This window comes from Propithecus coquereli, unplaced genomic scaffold (assembly GCF_000956105.1).
Source record: "Propithecus coquereli isolate 6110/MARCELLA unplaced genomic scaffold, Pcoq_1.0 Scaffold198, whole genome shotgun sequence".
NCBI lineage: Eukaryota > Metazoa > Chordata > Mammalia > Primates > Indriidae > Propithecus > Propithecus coquereli.
Genome location: NW_012144744.1, coordinates 3354745 through 3377300, shown reverse-complemented (window position 1 = coordinate 3377300; position 22556 = coordinate 3354745). Strand labels below are relative to the sequence as shown.

Genomic DNA, 22556 nt, shown 5'->3' with positions numbered 1-22556 from the left:
AGTTGTCATACATGTGACTCCATCAAATTCTTCTAAGAAGTAGTCATTTGGGTCCATTTTACAGAGGAAGAAAAACTCCTAAGGTTAGTTGAATGCAGAAATTTTAGTCTAACTTGGGTTTTATTCCATATTTCATGTTCTTTGTACCATATCATATACCCACCAATAGTTGAAGTTCTGAGAAGTTTGCATATTTTCTAAGCAATAAAACATTATATTGATGTTAATCTATATATTTCTAAGATACAGTTACAACATAAATTAACTTTTATCACAAAGTGAACATATTTTATCAAAACTTTAAATATATTTCATTAGACAACATATATGGAAAACAATCCTTATAATATTGTACGTGTGTATGTGTGTGTATACACCCACATGTACACACACATTTTGTGTGTGTGTGTGTATTAGGCTTTACTGTGTAAGTGTTTCTCATATATTTAGCTCAACTCCTGCTTTGGTAGATGAAGAAAAAGAAGTTCAGATTAAGTGATTTACAGTTTATTCAACTAATAGGCATAACTGACAGCTTAAACCATAACTCTGTAATTTTATTTCTCTTTCTACTATATTTGAGCCTTTTTATAATCTCACAGAATGTTCAGGAAAGGTATGAGCAATATTTACACAAAGGGAAACATACCTAGAATGAGAGAAAGAGAGATTCATCTTTGCCGCTATCATATGGTTAATTAGTGACAAGGATAGCACTAAAACCTAACAGAAAATCTACTAGGCTGAGTGAGCATAAGCATGTCATAAATGAAAAGTTAGACAAAGTGTATATTTTCTGTGTCCATAATTTTACTGATTTCTAAATTTGGAACATGGGGAGAATTTACAGGCTGTCAGTAATTTTCACTTTCAAACCTCAACCACAAAATCATAAATAAAGATTGTTTGAAAAATATAATCACCATAATTCTGGAATGTTCTAATTAAGTGTTCACAGTGTCCAAATCTTTTTTTTTCTTCTAGGTCAGTAGATCATTTAGACTGGAAAGCCAACTAAGTTTAAAAGACCAGTAAGAAGAGGTCATGCAATAAATTGGAGATGAGATTTTAGAAGGTCTCGAGTGCATTTATTTGGAAAGAACTTAGGAGTCAGTATGGTTTAGGAAGAAGAGCCAAAGAGTTCTGTGAAAGATAGATGGGGGGCATCAGAGAAGATGAGAGTCCTGTTGGGAGACCATCACCTCTGTCTCTCTGAGACTGAGAGTGAGCTGGCTATTGACATTCTGAGCATGCTCAGTCTTATAAACGGGATCCCTTTTATTCTCTTATGTTTTTCATTAGTTTTTCTAATTAAAAAAAGACTTTGGTAAATCATTCCATTTTAAAATAGCATTCAATTTTTACAGAAAAATGTGCAAAGTCTATTCGTGTCAGCAGAAAATGAAGAACGGGTATTGTTTGAATTTTGTGCACCACTGATATGTATTTTTTAACAGATTCTAATCTTAAAAGCACAAAGAATTCTCCTGGAAGATTATTATTTTTTTCTTTCTCTAATTTTCTATCCCTTTCTTTACTCCCATTAATTTGGCTCTGACGTTTAATAGAAATATTTCCTTCTTTATACACTACATAATAATTTGGCCACCAACCTACTTAGGAGGTCATTTTTATTATGCTTTCTCTTTCAATGCAGAGAGTGACTCTAGGGCAATGCTTTCTTCTAGCACACTCCATACTCGGGAGACTATACAGACAGTGCTCTAAGTGGGCCTCATTGAATCATTTAGCATGCTTTAGGCACCAAATCTGGCCTGGGAAAAGGCTTCCTGATACCATCTAAAAAGCCATATTTAGGCTGGGCGTGGTGGCTCACGCCTGTAATCCTAGCACTCTGGGAGGCCGAGGCAGGTGGATTGTTTGAGCTCAGGAGTTCGAAACCAGCCTGAGCGAGAGCGAGACCCCGTCTCTACTAAAAATAGAAAGAAATTAATTGGACAACTAAAAATATATAGAAAAAATTAGTCGGGCATGGTGGTGCATGCCTGTAGTCCCAGCTACTCGGGAGGCTGAGGCAGGAGGATCGCTTGAGCCCAGGAGTTTGAGGTTGCTGTGAGCTAGGATGACGCCATGGCACTCTAGCCGGGGCAACACAGTGAGACTCTGTCTCAAAAAAAAAAAAAAAAAGAAGAATCTTAAATCATAGGCTGTTTTGTGTGTGTGTGTGCGTGAGTGTGTGTATATGTGTATAAAGTGATAAGTAAAATTCCGTTTCAAATTTTATTTGGGATAGTATAAGATAGTCATGTACGTTCATGCTCTCTGCCTAAGGGAAAAAATAGCTAAGTTTTGACAACCCTAAACCACTAAACGTTATTTGTTTCACACTAGCACAAAGAACTAAAACTGATTCAGCTCATGGCTCTGATGTCAAAGAACACTAGAAAGGAGTACAAAATCTTGTTCTTATACCCATTACAGGATTTTCTATAAGAAACACCAATCATTTCCCAGATATTTTACCCATTTTAATCCCCATACTAAGTGGATCATATCCAGCCAGCCCATAGTTTTGCCATCTAATTTAATATGAGAATATTGATTAATAAAAATGAATGAACAGTGAATTTTTTTATTTGTAATAATTATTGCTCCTATGAAATCAAAGTCACAAAAATATTGTATTTACCAAATTGGAGAGACAAGGCTGATCAAAACATATGAGAGACAGAGAGAGAGAAAGAGAGAAAATGAGAGATAGAGAAAAAGAGAGACGGAGGGAGGGAAGATTCTTGCTAGGTCTAGAAGATGGTAAGTGTTTATTAATTTATCTATGAAAAAGAGAACTACTTAGGCAAATGCTTCAAGAGAAAGCAAATATTCTATTCAAAATTTGGAAATACAAGTAGAATTACCATTTGATCCAGCAATCCCATTGCTGGGCATCTACCCAAAAGAACAAAAGACACTTTATAAAAAAGACACCTGCACCCGAATGTTTATAGCAGCACAATTCACAATTGCAAAGATGTGGAAAAAAAACAAGTGTCCATCAATTTACATGCGTGGAAATAAAAACATTTCTAAATAAGAATTACTAAAGCATATCAGCTTGAGAAGCAAGTGGCAGAGTTGAGAGGAGTTATATAATTTTTATTTAGGGTAAAATGTTGAGAAAAAAAATTAACTTTAATGTTGCTTCATAATATAGTTTACTAGGTTAGGGTTTAATCATTCTTTTTCCCAGTTTAAAATCAAGAAAATGAATAACTTTCAAAGTAATGGTTCCCTTTTAATGCTATTTCTGAGTTCGTTTAAATCACTTGCTTGAATTTCCATGAAAGTTATTTCAGAAAGAAATAGAGGAAACATGACAGTTTATTTTGTTGTATGTGCAACCCTGGAGGAAAGAATCAGATATTGTATATTTCAATGAGTATTCCTATTTGATTCTTTTCTTGGGGTTTTGATTTTTCTTTTGAAATTTCCAACCAATTTTCTTCCGAATTCTTTAAAATAGTTACAATAACTTATTTAAAGCTTTTGCTGCTATTTCCATCAAGTAGGTGACCTATTGGTCTACTTCTATTACTTTCTTTTGATTATAGATTGTATTGTCCTACCTTTTTCCATATCTGGTAATTTTTAATTATATTGAGAACACTGCATATGAAAGAACTGTTAGAGACTAATGTATGGATATTCCACAAGCACTTTCTTCTATCTGGAAATTAGGGTATGGGTCAATCTTTCTGATTTCTTTGGGAATTGGGTTAATCCAGGCTTTGTTACAGCTCCAACCAAATTTTACTTGTGATTATTCCAACCACCAACCAACCCCAAATCCCAGGAGCTTCCTTCCTATCTCCCTTTCTTTTACTTCCTGTCTTTTTTTTTATTTCTTTTTTGCTAATGTTTTCATTTTCACATAATATTGAACATAGAGCAAAGTTGCAAAAAATATTATAAGGCATTTTCATATACCTCTTAAATGGATTTACTAATGGTTTATATTTGTTTCATTTTTCTCTCTCCCCGCCCCCTTCTCCCTTTTACTTCTTTTCTCGAAAATGTGTTTATATTTATATATACATTTTTTCTATGAACACTTAGAGACCATTTTTTTTACGAACAACTCGTAAGTCGAAGTGTTCCTTCACCCCTAAGAGCTCAACTGCGTATTTCTTTAGAGCAAGAATGTGACTACATAACCACACTGCATTTAACATGATTTAACATTTATTAAACTCTCTAACCCATAGTCATTTGTAACTATATTTTTTCTGCCCAGGATCCAATCTTATATCAAGCATTGTATTAGGTGGTCATGCTTCCATAGTCTCCTTTAATCTGTTAATAAAACAGTTAATCAGCCTTTGTCTTTCTTAACATCTATATTTTTGAAGAATACAGGGCAGTTATTTTGTAGAATATTTCTTAATTTATGTTTGTCTAATGATTCCTCATGACAAGATTTAGGTTACACATTTACTGGCAGAAATATTTTTTTTTTAACACCATGGTTTCCTTTTAAAGGAATCCTATGAGGAAGCCTATGGTGTGGGTCTGTTCCAGTAACGATAGTTAATTTTGCTAACATCATGTGCTTCATTGGAAAGTTCTTCTTTTTCTTTTGCAATTGTGTATAACAGTTTGAGTCTTCTGAGAAAGAAGACAGGATCAGATGTGAAAGAGATTGTATTTGAGAAAAGTGTAGAGAGGGAGTCAGAGAAGGCAGCAAAAGTCATAGACCTGGACATGAAGGAGGAGGCGAAGGAAGGATGGTTGGGTAGAAAGGCTCTCAGCTTCAGCACAGTCCAAGAAATGTTTAGCTAGTGAGGGGGTCCTGGAGCCAAAGCTGCCCGTAAAGGGTGCAGATCTTCTTGCAGGGTTGGATAATTCTTTGTTGTGGGGAGATATCCTGTGCATCATAGGATATGCACCTTCATGCTTGGCCTCTACCCACTAGATCCCAGCAAAAGCCTCCCAGTTGTGACAATAAAATGTCTCTAGGCATCACCAAATTTCACATGGGGATGGTGGTGGTAAAATTGCTTCTTGTTGAGAACCATTGCCTGGTATGTGTAGGTCTCTTTGTTCTCTGGCAAGGGTTAACAACATACCTCTGAAGTCCATTCTGCACACATGAGATTCCTCCTACAGTTGTCTTTTCTTGAGTGAGGATGTGTGACATTGCTAAAGCCTTGCCTTTACTCTCTGTACATACAGCTTCTCTACAAGTGTTTCCTCTGGCGTCTAAAAAGTGTAACTTCAGCATAAAACCTTCTCCACAGTTATTGCGAACAAATCTTCTCCCCTTAGTGTGCTCTCTGATGTGTGATGAGGCTTACCTTATCACTAAATTCCCACTCACACTCTCTGCACACGTAAGGCTTCTCTTCTGATGTTTTATGAGGACTGACTTCTGGATGAAGCCACGTCCACACTCCCTGCACACAAAGGGCCTCTCCTTTGAGTGAGCCATCTTGTGCCTGACTAGATTTGCTTTCTGGGTGAAGCCTTTCCCACACAATGTGCAAACGTAAGCCTTCTCCCCCGAGTGTATTCTCTGATGACTGATGAGATGTGTCTTCTGTCTAAAGCCACGCCCACATTCCTTGCACACAAAAGGCTTCTCACCTGAGTGGGTCCTCTGATGTGAAGTGAGAGTTGACTTATGGCTAAAGCTCTGCCCACATTCCGTGCACACATAAGGCTTCTCTCCGGAGTGTGTTCTCTGGTGTGTAATGAGAGCTGACTTAACACTAAACCTTCGCCCACACTCAGCACACATATATGGGTTCTCTCCTGAATGGATCCTCTGGTGTGTGGTAAGGTTTGACTTATCACGGAAACCTCGCCCACACTCCTGGCACACAAAAGGCTTCTCTCCTGAGTGTGTCCGTTTGTGTTTATTGAGGTATGATTTCTGACTAAAGCTCCGGCCACACTCACCGCACAAATGAGGATTCTCCACTGAATGAAGCCTTTGGTGTTTGTTGAGGATTGATTTAGCTCTAAAGAGCTTCCCACAGTCCCCGCACACATAAGGCTTCTCCCATGTGTGAATCCTCTCGTGTATGAAAAGGTTTGACTTATCCTTAAAGTCTCGCCCACACTCCTTGCACACAAAGGGCTTCTCCCCTGAGTGAGTCCTGAGGTGTCTGACGAGGGTTGACTTCTGTCTAAACCTTCGTCCACACTCCTCACAGACAAAGGGCTTCTCCCCAGAGTGGGCCGTCTTGTGTGTGACTAGGTTTGACTTCTGGCTAAAAGCTTGTCCACACTCTGGGCAGAGATAAGGCTTTTCCCCTGTATGTGATCTCTTGTGTGTGGTGAGAGCTGATTTGTAGCTAAAGCTTCGGCCACACTCACTGCAAATATGAGGCTTTCCTCCTGAGTGAATCCTCTGATGAGGGAAAGAGACTGACTTCTGGTTAAAGCCTAACCCACAATTTCCACAATTGATTACTTCAAATCCTTGCATTTCTACCCACTTTAATGCTTTCTTTGTTTCTACAGGGTTTGCCTTCTCAGCTGAGCTCAGTTTTATTTCTACCATTGTATTGCCTTCCACAGAGCCTATTAGCTGACCTGCAGGTGGGATGGAAAAGCTCCTTAAAGTAACTCTTTTGCTTATTCTCCCAAAAAAGGATTTGGAGCCCTCTCCTCTATTTTGACCTTCCACTCTGTCCCTCCAGAAGCTTTGATAAGAGAGTGGTGGCTGCTGCTGTTTCTGATCTACTGGGCAGAGATCTGCCATTTGGAGAGTTTCTGCAGATAAGCCTTGGCAGACCCGAAGGTGGTGAGCCTGTAGCACATGTTGGCACTGCTGACTGCAGCAGACCAGAGAGGAGGAGAAGTAGGGCTGAATTTCGGGTTTTGGACCTACCGAATAGGGGCTAGGCAGACATTTTCTTTCCTCTGTCCAGGGCTCTTCCCCCTGCTCCAGCAGAATGACCAGTTTTGGTTTGCAAAATGGAATTCCCAAGGAGACCACGTTGCTGTAGTTTTCCAGCATCACATCCCTATACAGGGTCCTCTGAGCAGGGCTCAATAGCTTCCACTCTTCCTGGGTGAAATCCACAGCCACATCATGAAATAGTAAGCATGCCTCCTCTCTCCTGCCTCTCAGGAGCCTCAAGGCCATTTTTCTGCCTGCCCCCCACTCCCCAGTGGTATTCTTGAAGAAAAGTGAGATCTTATCTTCATCCAGCCTTGGCTTATGTTCAGTAGCACAGGAGTAACCCCTGGGGTTGAGCCCTCACTGCCCTCAGTCCTGGCACGGCAGTCCGAATCCCACCTTGGCAACGGCCCCAGATAGAAGTGTCTGTTGGTGTCCTTCCTCTTCTCTGCAGGGCTTGTTTCTCTCTGGAAGTCATTTCATTTTGCTTCCTTGAATCCACAGCTCTTCTCTACCCTCATAGAAGAGTATGATTTTTATTTTATTTTGTCTGTTCTTGTTGTTACCACTGGAACATAGGTCTTTTCTATCCTTTTGTGTTCTAACTGGCAACCAAAGAATTCCTGGTAGGGAAAAAAAAATGAAGGAAAAATTTAGAAATGTTCATAAAAAGAAAAGAACTAGCATTTTGATCTTTTGTGCTTCAAATTCCCTCCTTTTCTCCTTGCTATAGCCGTCACTAATTGGCTAGTTTTTTTCTTCAGTCATAGAATATCCTGGGTTTTTAATTGTTGTTGCAATTTACTTATTTATTTTTAAAATCTTTTTAAATTGATACATCATAATGGGGTGTTAAGCCTTTAGAACCATCTAATCTTTCATTTTAATGGTATTATTCTACAATAAAATGTCAAAGTTTTGATTTGCTTTTGTGAACAGGAGAAAAGACCCAAGTAACAATATATGTTCATATGACAATCAATAAAACAGAAGCCACCTTAGTGACTCTGCTTTCTCCTCATTTTTATTTGACCATTTAGTATGTTATCTAAAAAGACTTTTTCATCAACCCTTGAGAAAGTCCCTATCAGCAGAGGCTGAGAAACACAAAAGGCCAGGTATTTATTCATTTGTTATTTCTCAACCAAAAAGGAGTAGGATATATATCATTTAAATAGAAAAGAGAATGGTGAATATAACATATTATGAAGCACAGAAATAAGATTTTTTTAAAAAGTAAGCTGGAAAAACTGTCCCTGTTGGTTTGATTCAGTGGGATTTAAAATGATGACTCAAGAAACTAACAGCAATAACATTTAATTTAGATCTGACACTGGCTGTCGATCCACAAGTAAGCCTCAGTCTTAAATTCTAACTGATGATATTTGGACATAGATTGGAACACAGCTTCACTGAATGTACAGATTGTTTGAAACACTGATTGTTTTTTTCAAGGACGGCATTGACTGTAGTTCTCTTACAGTGTTTCAAGCATGAAAGTCAAGTGAACAGACATTCTAAGTAGAAAAAGAGTCTTTTTATATATGTGCCCTGGCTCAACCAGGAAGAAATAGAATTCCTGAACAGACCAATATCAAGGACTGAGATTGAAACAGCAATAAAAAACATTCCAAAAAAGAAAAGTCCTGGATCAGATGGTTTCACACCCAAATTTTACCACACCTACAAAGAAGAACTGGTGCCTATCCTGCAGAAATTATTCCACAACATCAAGAAGGATGGAATCCTCCCCAACACATTTTATGAAGCCAACATAACCCTGATACCAAAACCAGGAAAGGACGCAACAAAAAAAGAAAACTACAGACCAATATCCCTTATGAATATAGATGCAAAAATTCTCAACAAAATTCTAGCTAACCGAATCCAGGTGCTTATTAAGAAAATAATCCATCATGACCAAGTGGGCTTCATTCCAGAGATGCAGGGATGGTTCAACATAGCAAATCTATAAACGTAATTCACCACATAAACAGAAGCAAAAACAAAAACCATATGATTCTCTCAATAGATGCAGAAAAAGCATTTGACAAAATTCAACACCCTTTTATGATAAGAACGCTTAACAAAATAGGCATAGATGGGGCTTACCTAAAAATGATACAAGCCATTTATGACAAACCCACAGCCAACATCATACTGAATGGGGAAAAATTGAAAGCATTCCCACTTAGAACTGGAACCAGACAAGGCTGCCCACTATCTCCACTTCTATTCAACATAGTGCTGGAAGTCCTGGCCACAGCAATTAGGCAAGAGAGTGGAATTAAAGGCATACGAATGGGAACAGAAGAGATCAAACTCTCACTATTTGCTGATGATATGATATTATATCTGGAAAACCCCAAGGCTCAACTAAGAGGCTCCTGGAATTGATAAATGAATTCAGTAAAGTCTCAGGATACAAAAATCAATACACACAAATCAGAGGCTTTGATATACGCCAATAGCAGTCATACCGAGAACCAAATCAAAGATTCAATTCCCTTCACAATTGCAACAAAGAAAATAAAGAAATGCAATAAATTTCTAAGATTAAGTCAAACAGTTTTTAAAAAGTTTTGGTTCTGTATTTCTAATTCTTGAAAAGCCTAAAGCTAAATTTTTATGATAAAATGTCAGGTATATTTCTTTGTAAACTATTGCTTCAATATGTTTGTAATTCTGTCTCTCTACTCCGTCCTCTTATAGAAAACAATCCCACCATTAAAGTGAGAAAAAAATCCCACTGAAAATTGTGTGGGCTGCCTGCCTCAATCATACTTGGAAAAGTTTTGAGAAAACTATTTTTAAAACTCTCAAATAGACTATAATTAGAGTCCAGGAGGCAACCAACATTGTATAAGTTAGCAAGATTCTTGATGAATATTACATGAATTATTGTACGGATGTTAGAGAAACACACAATTTACTTACTCAAATTAAAGCAATGAAAAAATAAAATAATGTCTTCAGCTTAATAGAATGCACTCTCAATATGGTTTACAGGGGGCAGTGGTGGTGGTGACTTTTTACCCCTTTACTAAACTGCTGGATACAACCTGGGTAAGTCACTTCACTTGTCTTTACCTCAGTGTTTCATCAATGGAATGGAGAAAATGATATTCCTACATCATAGCATCACAGGATTGCTTCTTGGGGGGACTAAATGAGAAATATATATATGTGTGTGTGTGTGTGTGTGTGTGTGTGTGTGTGTGTAAAACGACAAATAAGGATTACTAATATTCTTTTATTGGTCTTAATATTATTAGTGCATCCCTTACCACTTTAGTGAAATCTGTGGTCTAAAGTTTCAAAACACAAGTACACTTGAGTTTAAAAAATGTTTAACGTTAGTATTAAGTAGCTAGAATCATCCAAATACATCTCAATGTCACTTTGCCAATAAAAGGAATATGAGGCATTTTCTGTCCTTGTGAAAAAAAAATATGAAGCATGGCTTTGTATACCCAGTGGTTTCCTTCGCTGAGCTTTGTCTGAGCCAAGAAGCTCAAAGAGTGAGGCATAGGAAAATAGCCTGGAGTGTTGACACATATTTAAAATTAAGCACTATGTAATTGTTTGACATACAGCTTCTGGGTAAAAGCATGACCAAACTGAAGAGATTTCCACTTATATTTTGCTTACATTTAGATAGGGCAGTAAAATGATTACGGTAAGACAATTTTTATCTGTAGAAGAAATTTTACACCAAAACCATGAGACTTACTAAGTATTTAGCTTTCCTTATTCGCAAGATATGGCAAATTGATTAATAAATTTTTCTAATGAAAATTACTCAATAAAAACAACTTGGAATAAAATAAAATAATTTGGTATGAAAACCAAATTAGGGAGGCTCATTAAAATCTGTACATCTTCCCAGGATGTACAGTGTTGAATAATTCATTAGCTGTTAAGACATTTACACACCCTTAGAAACCACGCAAACTTTTTATTACTGGGATTTTTTTTGTTGTTTTTTAAAAGGATTATATATATATATGTATATATATACATATATATTTCATCTGTGAAACTACAAAAATCTAGATGCAAAATAATTAACATTAAGCTCTTTCTAATTAAATCAGCAGAGAAGATTTAGCTGACACTATGCGAGGTACTCAAATTAAGAGACTGTCCCATTGCATTAAACAGAGTGCCTTTATCACTGATAAACTCCCAGCCTATTTATTTGATATGACATTCAATGGTGAAGGAAAATGAATCTTCACAGTTTTGTAGGCAACAGATGTACAGCTGTCTTGCTTTTGATTGTCTAGGTTAGAAGGTTTGAAACAAATATAAAAATATAAACATTATTGTCCTTAAGCTGAACCAGAATATAATAAAACCTAAAGTAAGTCCCATTTCATCAAATTGACTAGTCTTATAGACAACTAAATAAAGAAAAGAATTTTCAAGATGTAAGCATAAACAAATGTAAGTTGTATTCAAGCATCAGGTAACGTATGATAGTTTAAATCATACTAAACAGACAAAAAATTGAAATGATTAGGCTATCCTGTGCTTCTTCTTTTCAATATCGTAAAATACATCTATTCAGAAAATCTGTCACCAGTTTCCTTTAATATTTTCATTTATTAATTTACTCATATTTATTGAGTTCCTATTATATGTAATCACCGTGCAAAATGCTACAAACATAACTATGAGGAACAGCACGTGCTCCTTGCCTCAGGTCCTTCCTTGCAATCTATTTAATAGAAAATTTCTGGAATTTTATGTGTGAATAGAATAGATATGAATATATAGATATAGTGTGGACTTCTTCTCTGTTAGGATGTAAGACTATTGATTGGAAGAGAAATAGTGCTCGAACATGGGAATAGCATAAATGAATACATGTAGTAGATTTCTAAATTTTAACATGTGCTTGAAATGTTTTATTTTTCCTTAAATAAAATAAATTGGTTTTAGAATTGACAACATTAATTGAATTATCTTCTTCATATTTTTTAGGTAAACACTGTAAGTGAATTTTCTAATCTACCATATTCTTAACAAGTGATTTTCTTTTTAATGTATTCATCTGCAATTGAGAAGTACTTAGCTAATTTAATTCCAGATGACATTGTTTTGCTTCTTAGCATACTTCATCAATATATCATATTGAAACTCCTTAATTTTCAAATAAGGGGCCCCCTAAAACCTAAATAATCTCCAATGATCATGTAATTATTTCAACTACTACAGGAGTCATGATTTGATTAAAGTCCAGAGTATGGGTTTGTAGGATGAAGGAATCAAATGATAAAACCACAAACAATTTGACCATTTACAATAAATTTGCTCATATAATTCTGCAGAAATATGTTTCTATGGTCTATAAAAATAAGGAATGAAAAGAGTAATAAATCAACATTGCTGCAGTAGCCTTAGATTTCACTCATGAACCTAAAATAAATTGTCTCTCATATCTACATGGCATATTTCTCTCATTTTTGACAATTCACAATGTTCTCTGACAGTTAAGCTACAGTTCAGTCAACTAGGGTCAGCATGGCAAATTGGAATATTTTATAAGGTTTCAATTATCAGGAGAATAAACTAAGAAAAAAAAAGCCCTTCACATATTGTTTATTACCCACCATATTTATATAGCTTTCCCTTACTATTCCACTCCCAATCGATATACTAACATTTGTGACATTTATCACATTTATAAAATAGTTATGTATTTATGGTAGTCTCATTTTTCTGAGTTATGCCTCGTGCCTGAGGCCAGAGAAACCAAGTGACGTTCTGTAAGGTAGTGATGATCTGCCCTGGGTTTGACATTAGAAAACCTGGCTTTAAATCCTAGCTCTCCTTTATGATCTAGATTTTTGGTTGATATAAGATACATTCTCCCAGTTCTTTGTTACTATTAAAATCTTGATTTTTCTGTAGTAGCAAAGTGCTCACATAAAAAGTTGTATTTCCCCGCCTCTTTGTGATTAAGTCTGACTATGTGACACATTCCTGGTTGATGATACTTAAGTGGACGTTTTCGGAAGGGGCTTAAGAGAGTATCTTAATATTTTCTCACAAGGACGCAGGGGACAAGAAATCGCTGACTTCTGGCCTTTCCTTTTTCTATCTAAGAGGAAAGGAAAATTAGCTGGAATTCAAGCAGGCTTTTTGTTTGACTATGAAACAGTGAGCATATAGTACTGGTGGACAAGCTTATAAAAATATCAAAGTGCAAAATCCTGATTTCATCACGGAGCCACTATTTCAAAGGGAGAGAGTCAAATAAGAATACAGAAGTATAGAACTTACCACAATGTCTATTACAGAATTTGCTGTCAACAAATCATAATAATTATTGTTATGTGCTTTTTGACAGGCAGAGCCTTTACATTCTTTTTCTTTTTTTTCTTCTTTTCTATAAAAAATTTTCACTTGATATTTATACTGAGAAACAAATAAGCTAATCAAAGATTTAATGACCTTATTTTAAGATAAGTATAATCATGTGTCTGCACACATCTTTTTGTGTTTAAATCTAATTATTCTATTTAATAATTATTCTAAATAATCACAAATTATATGAATTACAAATAAAGTTAATACAGGTATTTTACAGCTGAATATCAACAGGCACACAAGATACATTGATTTTAAAAAATTTGTCTTCCCAAAGTTTTCTATGAATTAAAGTCTCGGAAAAGCCCCCTGAGTGCACACTACTGTTTATCTCAAAATACTAGAGAAAAAATTATTTAAAACTGGATAAATTGATTTTTTATGAAAACAAAAAAGAAAGATTATGACTATAACTTGAGTCTGCATGACTTTTAAATTTATGTTTCACGTTTTATAAGGCTCTAGGAAGGCACAAGTGGCTTTCAATTTAGACAGCATATGAATTGATTGGGATTAACTAAAAATTTAAAAAAATACTGCAGAAAATTTATTAATGACTAGTAGAAGCTCTTTTAAGAAATAAATCAGTCAACTAAAAATAATAAATAAATAAAAGCCCAAAGCATGAATTTTACATGATTTGTGAAAAGATGCATCTTTATTCATTGCTTTCAGTATGTGTTTTCTCAATTTGAGTCATCAGTTTCTGATGTGTTAATATATAATTAATTTATATGTAAGTAATCATTTTCTTTCATTTACATTTCAAAAGAACCATAGAAGTTCAAAATAGAATGTTTATTATAATCTTAATATTTAACACTTTAAATCCTCTCTCTGTGGAAATAACTAATCAATGAGTTGAGGAACAGCATTTATCACTTGTTCCTCCTATTTCAACTGTGCCAATTCTTTCTTTCTGGATTCACTCAAAAAATAATTCTCAGAATAACATTTTTTTTGTTTTGTTTAGGTGAGGTGTCATAAAATTTGATTTTTAAATTTTATATTTTCACAATGTTAGTCACTTCCATAAAACAATTGCTGACATTGACTATCAGATACAGACTAATTTAAATGTATATCTCCCCACCAAATTATTCTGAAAGTATGCCAAACTGGTGCTTCTTCCTCTCATCTAGACACTTATTACATAGAGCCTAAAATATGTCACCATAATCTTTATAATATAAAATAAAGGTATTTGAGTACAAAAAGAAAACTGGTATTGAATAAAATGCTGAGTTGAGACAGTTCCAAACTAAGAAAAAAAACCAAAAGATATGATGATAACCTTAGTATCCACTTAACTAAAAGGAGAGATGGAAGAACTGAAGCTTTAAATTGAAGTTCATGTTTTACTCATTTTTTCATTTAAAAATATTTAGAGAATTCCAATTATATGTATTATGGTATGCGATTAAATTTAAAAATGAGCCTGTGAGTTACTTGAATGTAGGGTCCCTGTGTGTTTCATCCTTGACTCCTTTATGTCCTAACAGAAATAAAAGAATCCTATAGAGGGATGAAGGTGAAAAGATGGGAATAAAGAAGTTAGCATTCAGGCAGGAAAGGGAGAAAGAAGCAGCCGAAGGGAGGAAAACAGATAATGTCTCATGGTGACTAGAAACATGGCTTGTGGCAGAAGATAGGCCTTACCTCCAAAGTCCACGTGTATATTTACCACCTGTTCTTGGGCCTCATTTCCCTCGCCTGAGTAGTGGGGATAACAGCATCCTCTTCATAGAATCTGTGCGAGGAATAAATGAGATCATCACTACAAACTGTCTGGCATATAGTCAACACTTAATACGTGCAATTTCTAATACAGGGCCAAATTTATCATAGAAAACTTCAGTTTTGAGGCGCTTTTTTTTATCCTAAATCCTTTGTTGATTAACTGAAGAAAGGACTCAAAACCATCTCAATTCTGTCTGACAATGTGATGGAATTACATGAACTCAAATTTTAAAATCTAAAATAATTCACATACATTATAAAATCGAAATAATGAACTCTAATAGAGCAAGCAAAAATGCAAATGAAGAAAAAGGAAGGGGTAACTAAAGGAGTTCCAAAGATAAAAATTAATTCAGGCCATGGTAGGCAAAGCTAAATGAAGTCAGAAAAGATGAGAATGTGCAAGCATCCTCCATTCTGTATTGATTAACCTCACTTTAAAACCTGGGTGTGGCCTTGGCCACCTCATTTTAAGATAAAATGACAGAAATTATTTCAGGAATTTGACTTACCAAAGAGTACGCTGGGAAGTGATATAATTAATACCAATATCAACTCCTCTAGTTTTTTGTTTGTATTTTTGTCTTTTCTTTTTTCTAAATAGCTCAAGTTCACAAAAGGTCAGCAAGAGAAAAGAAAAGCAAACAGGGATCAACTTAAAATGAGGAGAATATTTAGTTACAGCTAAGAATCCTTTGAGCAAAAAAACTTTGGAAGTGATGTACAGGGGTGTCGTATTATAGCTATCTTTGATAAATCCTTGAGCATCTTTATGAAGAAACAAAGGATGCATTGAATTATGAAGTACTGTAGCTCTAATACTAGACTAGAAATTAAAGTCAGTTCAGCACTGAAATATACAACAGCCACATTATAATTATACCTAATATTTGTCAAGCACTTACCTTGTCAAACACTCTGGTAGACAATTTAGATTTTTTCTTTTTTAGAAATTTATTTTTATTTTATTTGTGTTATTGATATATTTATTTACTTTTACGTGACAAAAATTATACATATTTATGGCATACAACATGACGTTTTAAAATATGTAAACACTGTGGAATGGCTAGATTGAGCTAATTAACATATGCATTATCTCACATACTTATCCTTTTATTATGGTAAGAACACTTAAAATCTACTCTCTTAGCTATTTTCAGTACACAATACATTGTTTTTAGCTAGTCACCATGTTGTACAATAGATCTCTTGAATTTATTCCTCATGTCTAACTGAAATGAAACTTATTCTATGTCAAACTTCCAGATAGACCTAATTATTATTACTGCCTTTTTAAAGTTTTGTAATAGAAATATAGAGAAAACATACTGCTAGTAAATTTGAGAACTGAAATGTAATTCCAGGTGAGCCTGATGCCTGAAATCTTCATTATTAAGCTACTTTGCCATTTATATGAGTTAGGACTCTGGCTAATAATTATAGTAAGAACCTTGAAGAAGCATATGAGTAACTCTTATAAATTACAGGAGTATGAAAGAATGTGCATTTACATTAAGAAGATATTTATGTAATTTTTTTATTCTTCTTAAATAGCCCTATTTATTTTTTGAAAAGCTCCTGCTATCAAATGTCACATTTGAAAGTAATTGTGGATCTTTCATATGCATTTAATTCATAGTTGCCCATGATCTTGACATGGTGCTATTTTCATAAGACAGAAAATCGTATCTATTATCTAAGGCTGAACCTTCTCAATTTCAGTAGCTTCCATGAGATTGTGATGGTACATTTGTAGCATTAAAAAAAAAAAAAAAGAAGCAAATTTTTCTTTCACTCTTTTTTCAGGAAAAGAAAGGAAAAGCCACTTTCTACAACACTAAGTTTGAAAAGCACATCAAATATTCTATCAATGGGTAAAGCACAGTTATTTTTTAACTAAACAATATCTCTCAGAATTAGCAAGTTTGGAATATGAACTGTAAGGCACAAAGGACTTTCTCATTTGAGAACCTTGGTGTGGATCACATCAAGCTGCCTCAGTACCTGGGCTGCATACTTTGAATATAGTGTCAGCTTTCCTATGACACCAACTTTGCTAAGTGTGTCATATGATGCACAAGGTGGGCTAGAAAAATACAACAACTTGCTGTCTAGCTCTCTTCTCCAAAATAGGTAGCATTCCTTAATCGTTGGCCTTCCAAAGTTAAAGTAGCATTCTTTTTCACAAAAGTAAAGTCTCTGAGAAGTCTGATAATAAATAAACTGTTTATTTAACATGATACTTACTAAATTTAATAATCACAAAATCTCTATATTCTCGTAACATTTCTGAATATCCAATGAAAGTAATATTCCACAGAATATAACCTGATAATTGCTAATTAATCATATGGTTTATCCCCAACTCCATACTCCAAGCTTTTGGATATATTTATCACTTTTATTTGGTTTTCTGGTTTATTAAAATGTACAATTACAATTTTTATCAATTATTCTCAAGTTTTATTTGTTTGGATTTATCTAAATCTTGAGTTGAATGTCTGTTTCGGTATTTTCCTCCAAACCTTACAGTTTTGATCATTAAAAGTCTGTTTACAAAACACATTTCATTTTATTTCAATACATGCATGCTTATTTTGATGAAAAATTATTTTCTCAAAAAAACCAAAACAAAACATAAGGCCCATTACATCAGAATGTCAGACATAGAGCCAAAGCATCCACGTTTTAAGCTCTCCATGTGAGTCTGTATCATCATTGACGAATGTCAACTGAAGATGAGAGGTTCATGTATTTGGAAAGGTGAACTTCATTTCTGTTATTAAAGAGTTGTAGCCTGCAGGGTGGACATTCTCACAGGCTGGGAAACATAGCCTTGAGCAGAAGCCACAAGCATGTACTCTGAGGGAAAGGCAAAGGGAACAGGAATTTATGCTGAGCAGGGAGGCCGAATGTACATATTTAACAAGCTGCAGGAGTCATCATGAATGGTTATAAAAGGAGAAACATGCGCATGCGGAACTGAGCTTCATGCCACTTAGTGGGATCTATATTCAGAAAATGGCACCTTAGCATGATCTGAGGATGGAGTTTTTGGCCCTCTGATATCAAAAGGTGAAGCAGAGGACACAGAAACCCTCACTGCATATACTCCGCAGACTGGTCAGAAACACTCCCTGGTCAGTGGCCTTTTATCAGGAGGAAATGCTGGTTAGCTGTGGTGCTGAAAACATTAAAAGGGACGGGTAGCATTAGAAGGTTGATTGAAATCAATGGTGGAGAAAGTCTTTCCAAAGGCTGGTTCTGTTTAACCCTTAAGGAAGAAAGCCTAATGGCGGTCAGCGAGGGAGTGGTTTCAAGAAGGCATGTCTGATCTCCCATCCTGTCATGGCTGGGAGTTCGGTTTCAAGGTTTCTCTGGGGTCCCCTCGACCAGGAAGGGGTCTGTTCAGTCAATTGGGTGGCTTAGTATTTTATTTTTATTTCTCAAGAGGTTCCATAATCCTCACTACCCAAACGAGACCTTTTGCATACTTCGTTCTGGCCTGCCACCCTCACTAGACAAACTGTCTTGAAAGTAGGAATTGTGCCTTATTTTTTTTCCTCCAGCACCTGCACAGTGATTCACACACAGTAGAAGCTTAACATTAATCCCTTACCTTAGTTCAAATGCACGACATTGTTCATACTAAATATCATCTCTTAGCTACCACATATTAATTTAACTCAGAGTTTTTCTTATTCTCCTTTAAGGAGGAATTTTGAACTTTTCTCATGTCTTTTTCAGGAGTAGAAAAGCCCTGGGCCTATTATACCCTTTCTTGACTTTTATCCTATTCCACTTATGTCAGTGTTTCATCTGTAGAGTCTCAGAGCAGCTGGAAATCAAAAGGCTTTAATTACTTGCTGGTAACTCAGCATGATAAGAATGTTAGTTTATTTTAGAATATACCTTTCTTGTACTGATATCATCTGCCCCAAAACTTGTTTTCCCCAAATAGACAAAGAAAAAGGCAAAATTTATGTCGAAGTAGCCAAACCTTTTGCTATTATATATATTTTCCCCCAGGCAATTTTATTCCTAGGCAATTATTCTAAATCACACATACACGTTTTCTTACATATACCACTCCTACATATACTACCAAAATTCATTGTTCATGTATGGGACTAATTTTATCATTTGTCAAAACTGTTTTAAGTTTTTTCTGCCTCTCAGAATATTAACTGTGTCTAATTTAGTACTATACGTAAAACTGATGATCATATTTTCAAAATCTTTGTTACAGTCTTCCAAATTAAGCTTGGATTCTCTACATACCAATTCAGGGCACATCCATATAAAGATTTTATTTTTAAGGCAAAAAATATGGTACAATAAGAGAAAGAGGGTATGAACGACCATACCATCTGAAGTCCAAGAAACATCCCATGTGCAAGCTCCCCAACAGCCCTTTTGTAGATCTCTGGCTTGTACCATCAAGATCTATGCAAGGAACCTTGGTTTGGAGAGAGCTCAAAGAGAAGCTAAGCTCTCTTAAGTTATCAAACCAGGCTTGTCAAACCAGTTAGGTCAATTGGAAACCATTAGTAAAGAAATTTACTCACAAAGTCTCCAGGGATTTTCTGATCCTAAACAGTTTATCTTAAATTTAACTCTCCTATCTTGGCCAAAAGTCAGAATCTAGACATCTAGTTATACTCAGAAATAAAGACAGAACTTTTCCAGTTTAGCTATAAATCAATTGTTTCCAGTTTCACATGTAGGTTTCCTTTTACTAATGTTTAAAAAAAAAAAAAATTATAATACAAATGTAAAATAAAAACTTGGTCAAATTTTTCAAAATAATAGTTAACAAGTTTATTTAAAATTTCACTAATCACTATCAGCTATTATTTATGCCAGCTAAGTTGATACAATTGTTATTTTAAAAATGCATTCCATTATTGATTTTTTTCCTCAGCTGGATAACTGATATCATTTTTTTGGTCAAAGTCTTGGAATTCAGTATGCCTTTATTTGACATAAAATATGGAAGGATTTTTTTTTCTTTCCATATATTCCTACTAATCTCTTTTTCTCACATTTTAACTCACCATTTGCTTCTATTCTGTAATCCAAATAAATATCTCACTGACTAGTCATTAGAGTCTAATCAAAAAGATGTTTCAGCTGCCCCAGTCTGTTCAGGGCCTCTAGCCTATAATACTGTCCCTATTCTTGGCTTGAATAGTCCATATTTATACTTTAATAATTCTCAGTGCATTAAGATGCTAATTTCTCCAGTACTTATTTGCTCACTTATTCACTGGCCTGACCTAACAATAACTGCTGGTTGCCACTACTTGGCAACCATAGTGCTAGGTAGTGTAGAAATAAGACCTATAGTGCTCCCGCTCTTAGGCATTTGCAGGTTGATAGAGGATACAGTTCGGAAAACAGATAATTGCAAAGAGTGTGGTGAGTACTTGCAATGGTTGATTTCAAATGTCAACTGAATTAAGGGATATTCAGATAGCTGGTAAAGCATTATTTCTGGCTATATCTGTGAGGGTGTTCTGGAAGAGATTAGCATTTGAATCAGGGAACTGAGTAAGGAAGACCAACACTCACACAGTGTGGGTGGGTGGGCACCATACAATAGGCTAAGGGCCTAGATAGAACAAAAAAGGCAGAGAAAAGACAAATTCATTCTCTCTCTCTCCCTCACACACACACACACACACACTACCTTGGAGCTGTTGGAGTTGGGGTGCCCTTTTTATCCTACCCTTCGCTATCCAAACTTTAAGTTCTCTTGCCTCTAGGACATGTACTAGCAGCGCCCCAGGTACACAGACCTTCGGCGTCACACTGAGAGTTACAACATCAACTTCGGCCTTTAGACCTGGACTGAGTCACAGTACTGGCTTTTCTGGTTCTCCAGCTTGCAGGCATATTGTGGCACTTCTCAGCCCCCAAAATTTCATACTGAGTTAATTCTTTTAATAAATCCCCTCTCATATCTCTATATATATCCTATTGGTTCTGTTTCTCTGGAGAACCTTAACTAGTACAATGCTATAGGGGTGTAAATTCCTGATGGATGGATACATGCAGAAAGTACCCAAGTTGGCGTGTCAAGGAAGATTTCCTGAAAGAAATAGTAGCTAATAACATAAAAATTAACTAAGGTAAGATAGGCTGGTAGGGGATTATATGGATATAAACATTCCAGACAGAAGTATGGGAAAGAGCTTAGCAGATTTGAGAAAGTGAAATTAATAAGGTATATCCTGAGGGAGAACAAGAGAAAGAGAAGAGGGGGGATGGGGGAGGGAAAGAGAGAGAGAGAAAATAGTGTGAGCACAGAAGAGAAGATATAAGAGAAGAATCTGGGGTAGTGAGCTAAAATAAAACCTTAGAGGGCATAGTAAACAATGGTATTCATAGAGGAATGCTACTTAAATCAGGAAAGGTGTTTGGTAAAGGTTCTGGTGATCTAGGCTTCCACAAGTCCTACTCTTGAGACATAGGAGAATGTGATGTAACCTAAGCATGATTTTCCACATTGGTGTTGTTTTCCTCCTTCTCTCTTCCTAGGGTGCCTTTCTTAATCTCTCTCTAAATATCACATTCTCTTTTGATATATCCACCATATGCCACCTACCTCATGACATCTTTCATTGCGTAAATGCATTTTCTCTTTTCTCTAAATCTGTATAACTTTGCACAGCTTTTTCCTCTCTAATATAATGCCTTGAACACCTATTCTTGAGCTGTGTATATTTGTAAACTTATCTTCCCCTCTCATTAGACTAGCTTCTTCAGGGAAGGTCTTAAACATTTTAAAATACCCTGTAATATGGTCTTCTAAAATTTATTAAATGGAACAACAATGCTTCAATAGGAACAAAGGAAAATTGTTAAAAAACAGAAAATATGGATTTTTCATAAGACTTGTACATCACAACAGACTGTTATATTCACCAAAATTGTAACCTTATTTGGAGTGGCAAGGCTGAACATTCACACAGGGTTTTTTTGTTAAGTTTTGTTTGTTTCTATATTCACTCATTCATTCACTTTTACATTTATATATTTACATGCTTTTTTTTTAATTCGTCTAATTCTTATTGTCAATTTAGCTAATATTAGTAAAAACTAATTTACAGTGTAATTTTTCAGGCTAAAGAGCACCATTCACTGATTCACCACTGAATCATTCACCACTGATTAAAAGACTGAAGGAAACACTAGCTTATAGGTGGATTAAATAGAAGAATGAGCTCAAATTAATTATATCTGCTTTTATTTTTTTTAATTTCAAAATATTAAGGGGGTACAAATATGTTTGCTACATGGATACCTTATATAATGCTTAAGTCAGGGCTTTTAGTGTGCCTGTTACGAAAATAATGTTTATTGCACCCCAGAGGTAAGTTTCTATCCCTCACCCCACCTCTTCTCCCCACTTAGATTCTCATGTCCTTTGTATTGCTTTGTGCCCGTGTGTACTCATCGTTTAGCTCCTACTTATTAGTGAGAACATACGGTGTTTGGTTTTCCATTTCTGAGATACTTCACCTAGGATAATGTTCTCCAGTTCCATCCAAGATGCTGCAAAAAA

At 35.4% G+C, this 22556-nt stretch overlaps 1 pseudogene; it reads right to left on the bottom strand.

Moving 5' to 3' along the window:
• Nucleotides 1-4088: 4088 nt before the first annotated feature.
• Nucleotides 4089-22556, bottom strand: part of LOC105809642 — a 43536-nt pseudogene continuing 25068 nt past the window's right edge.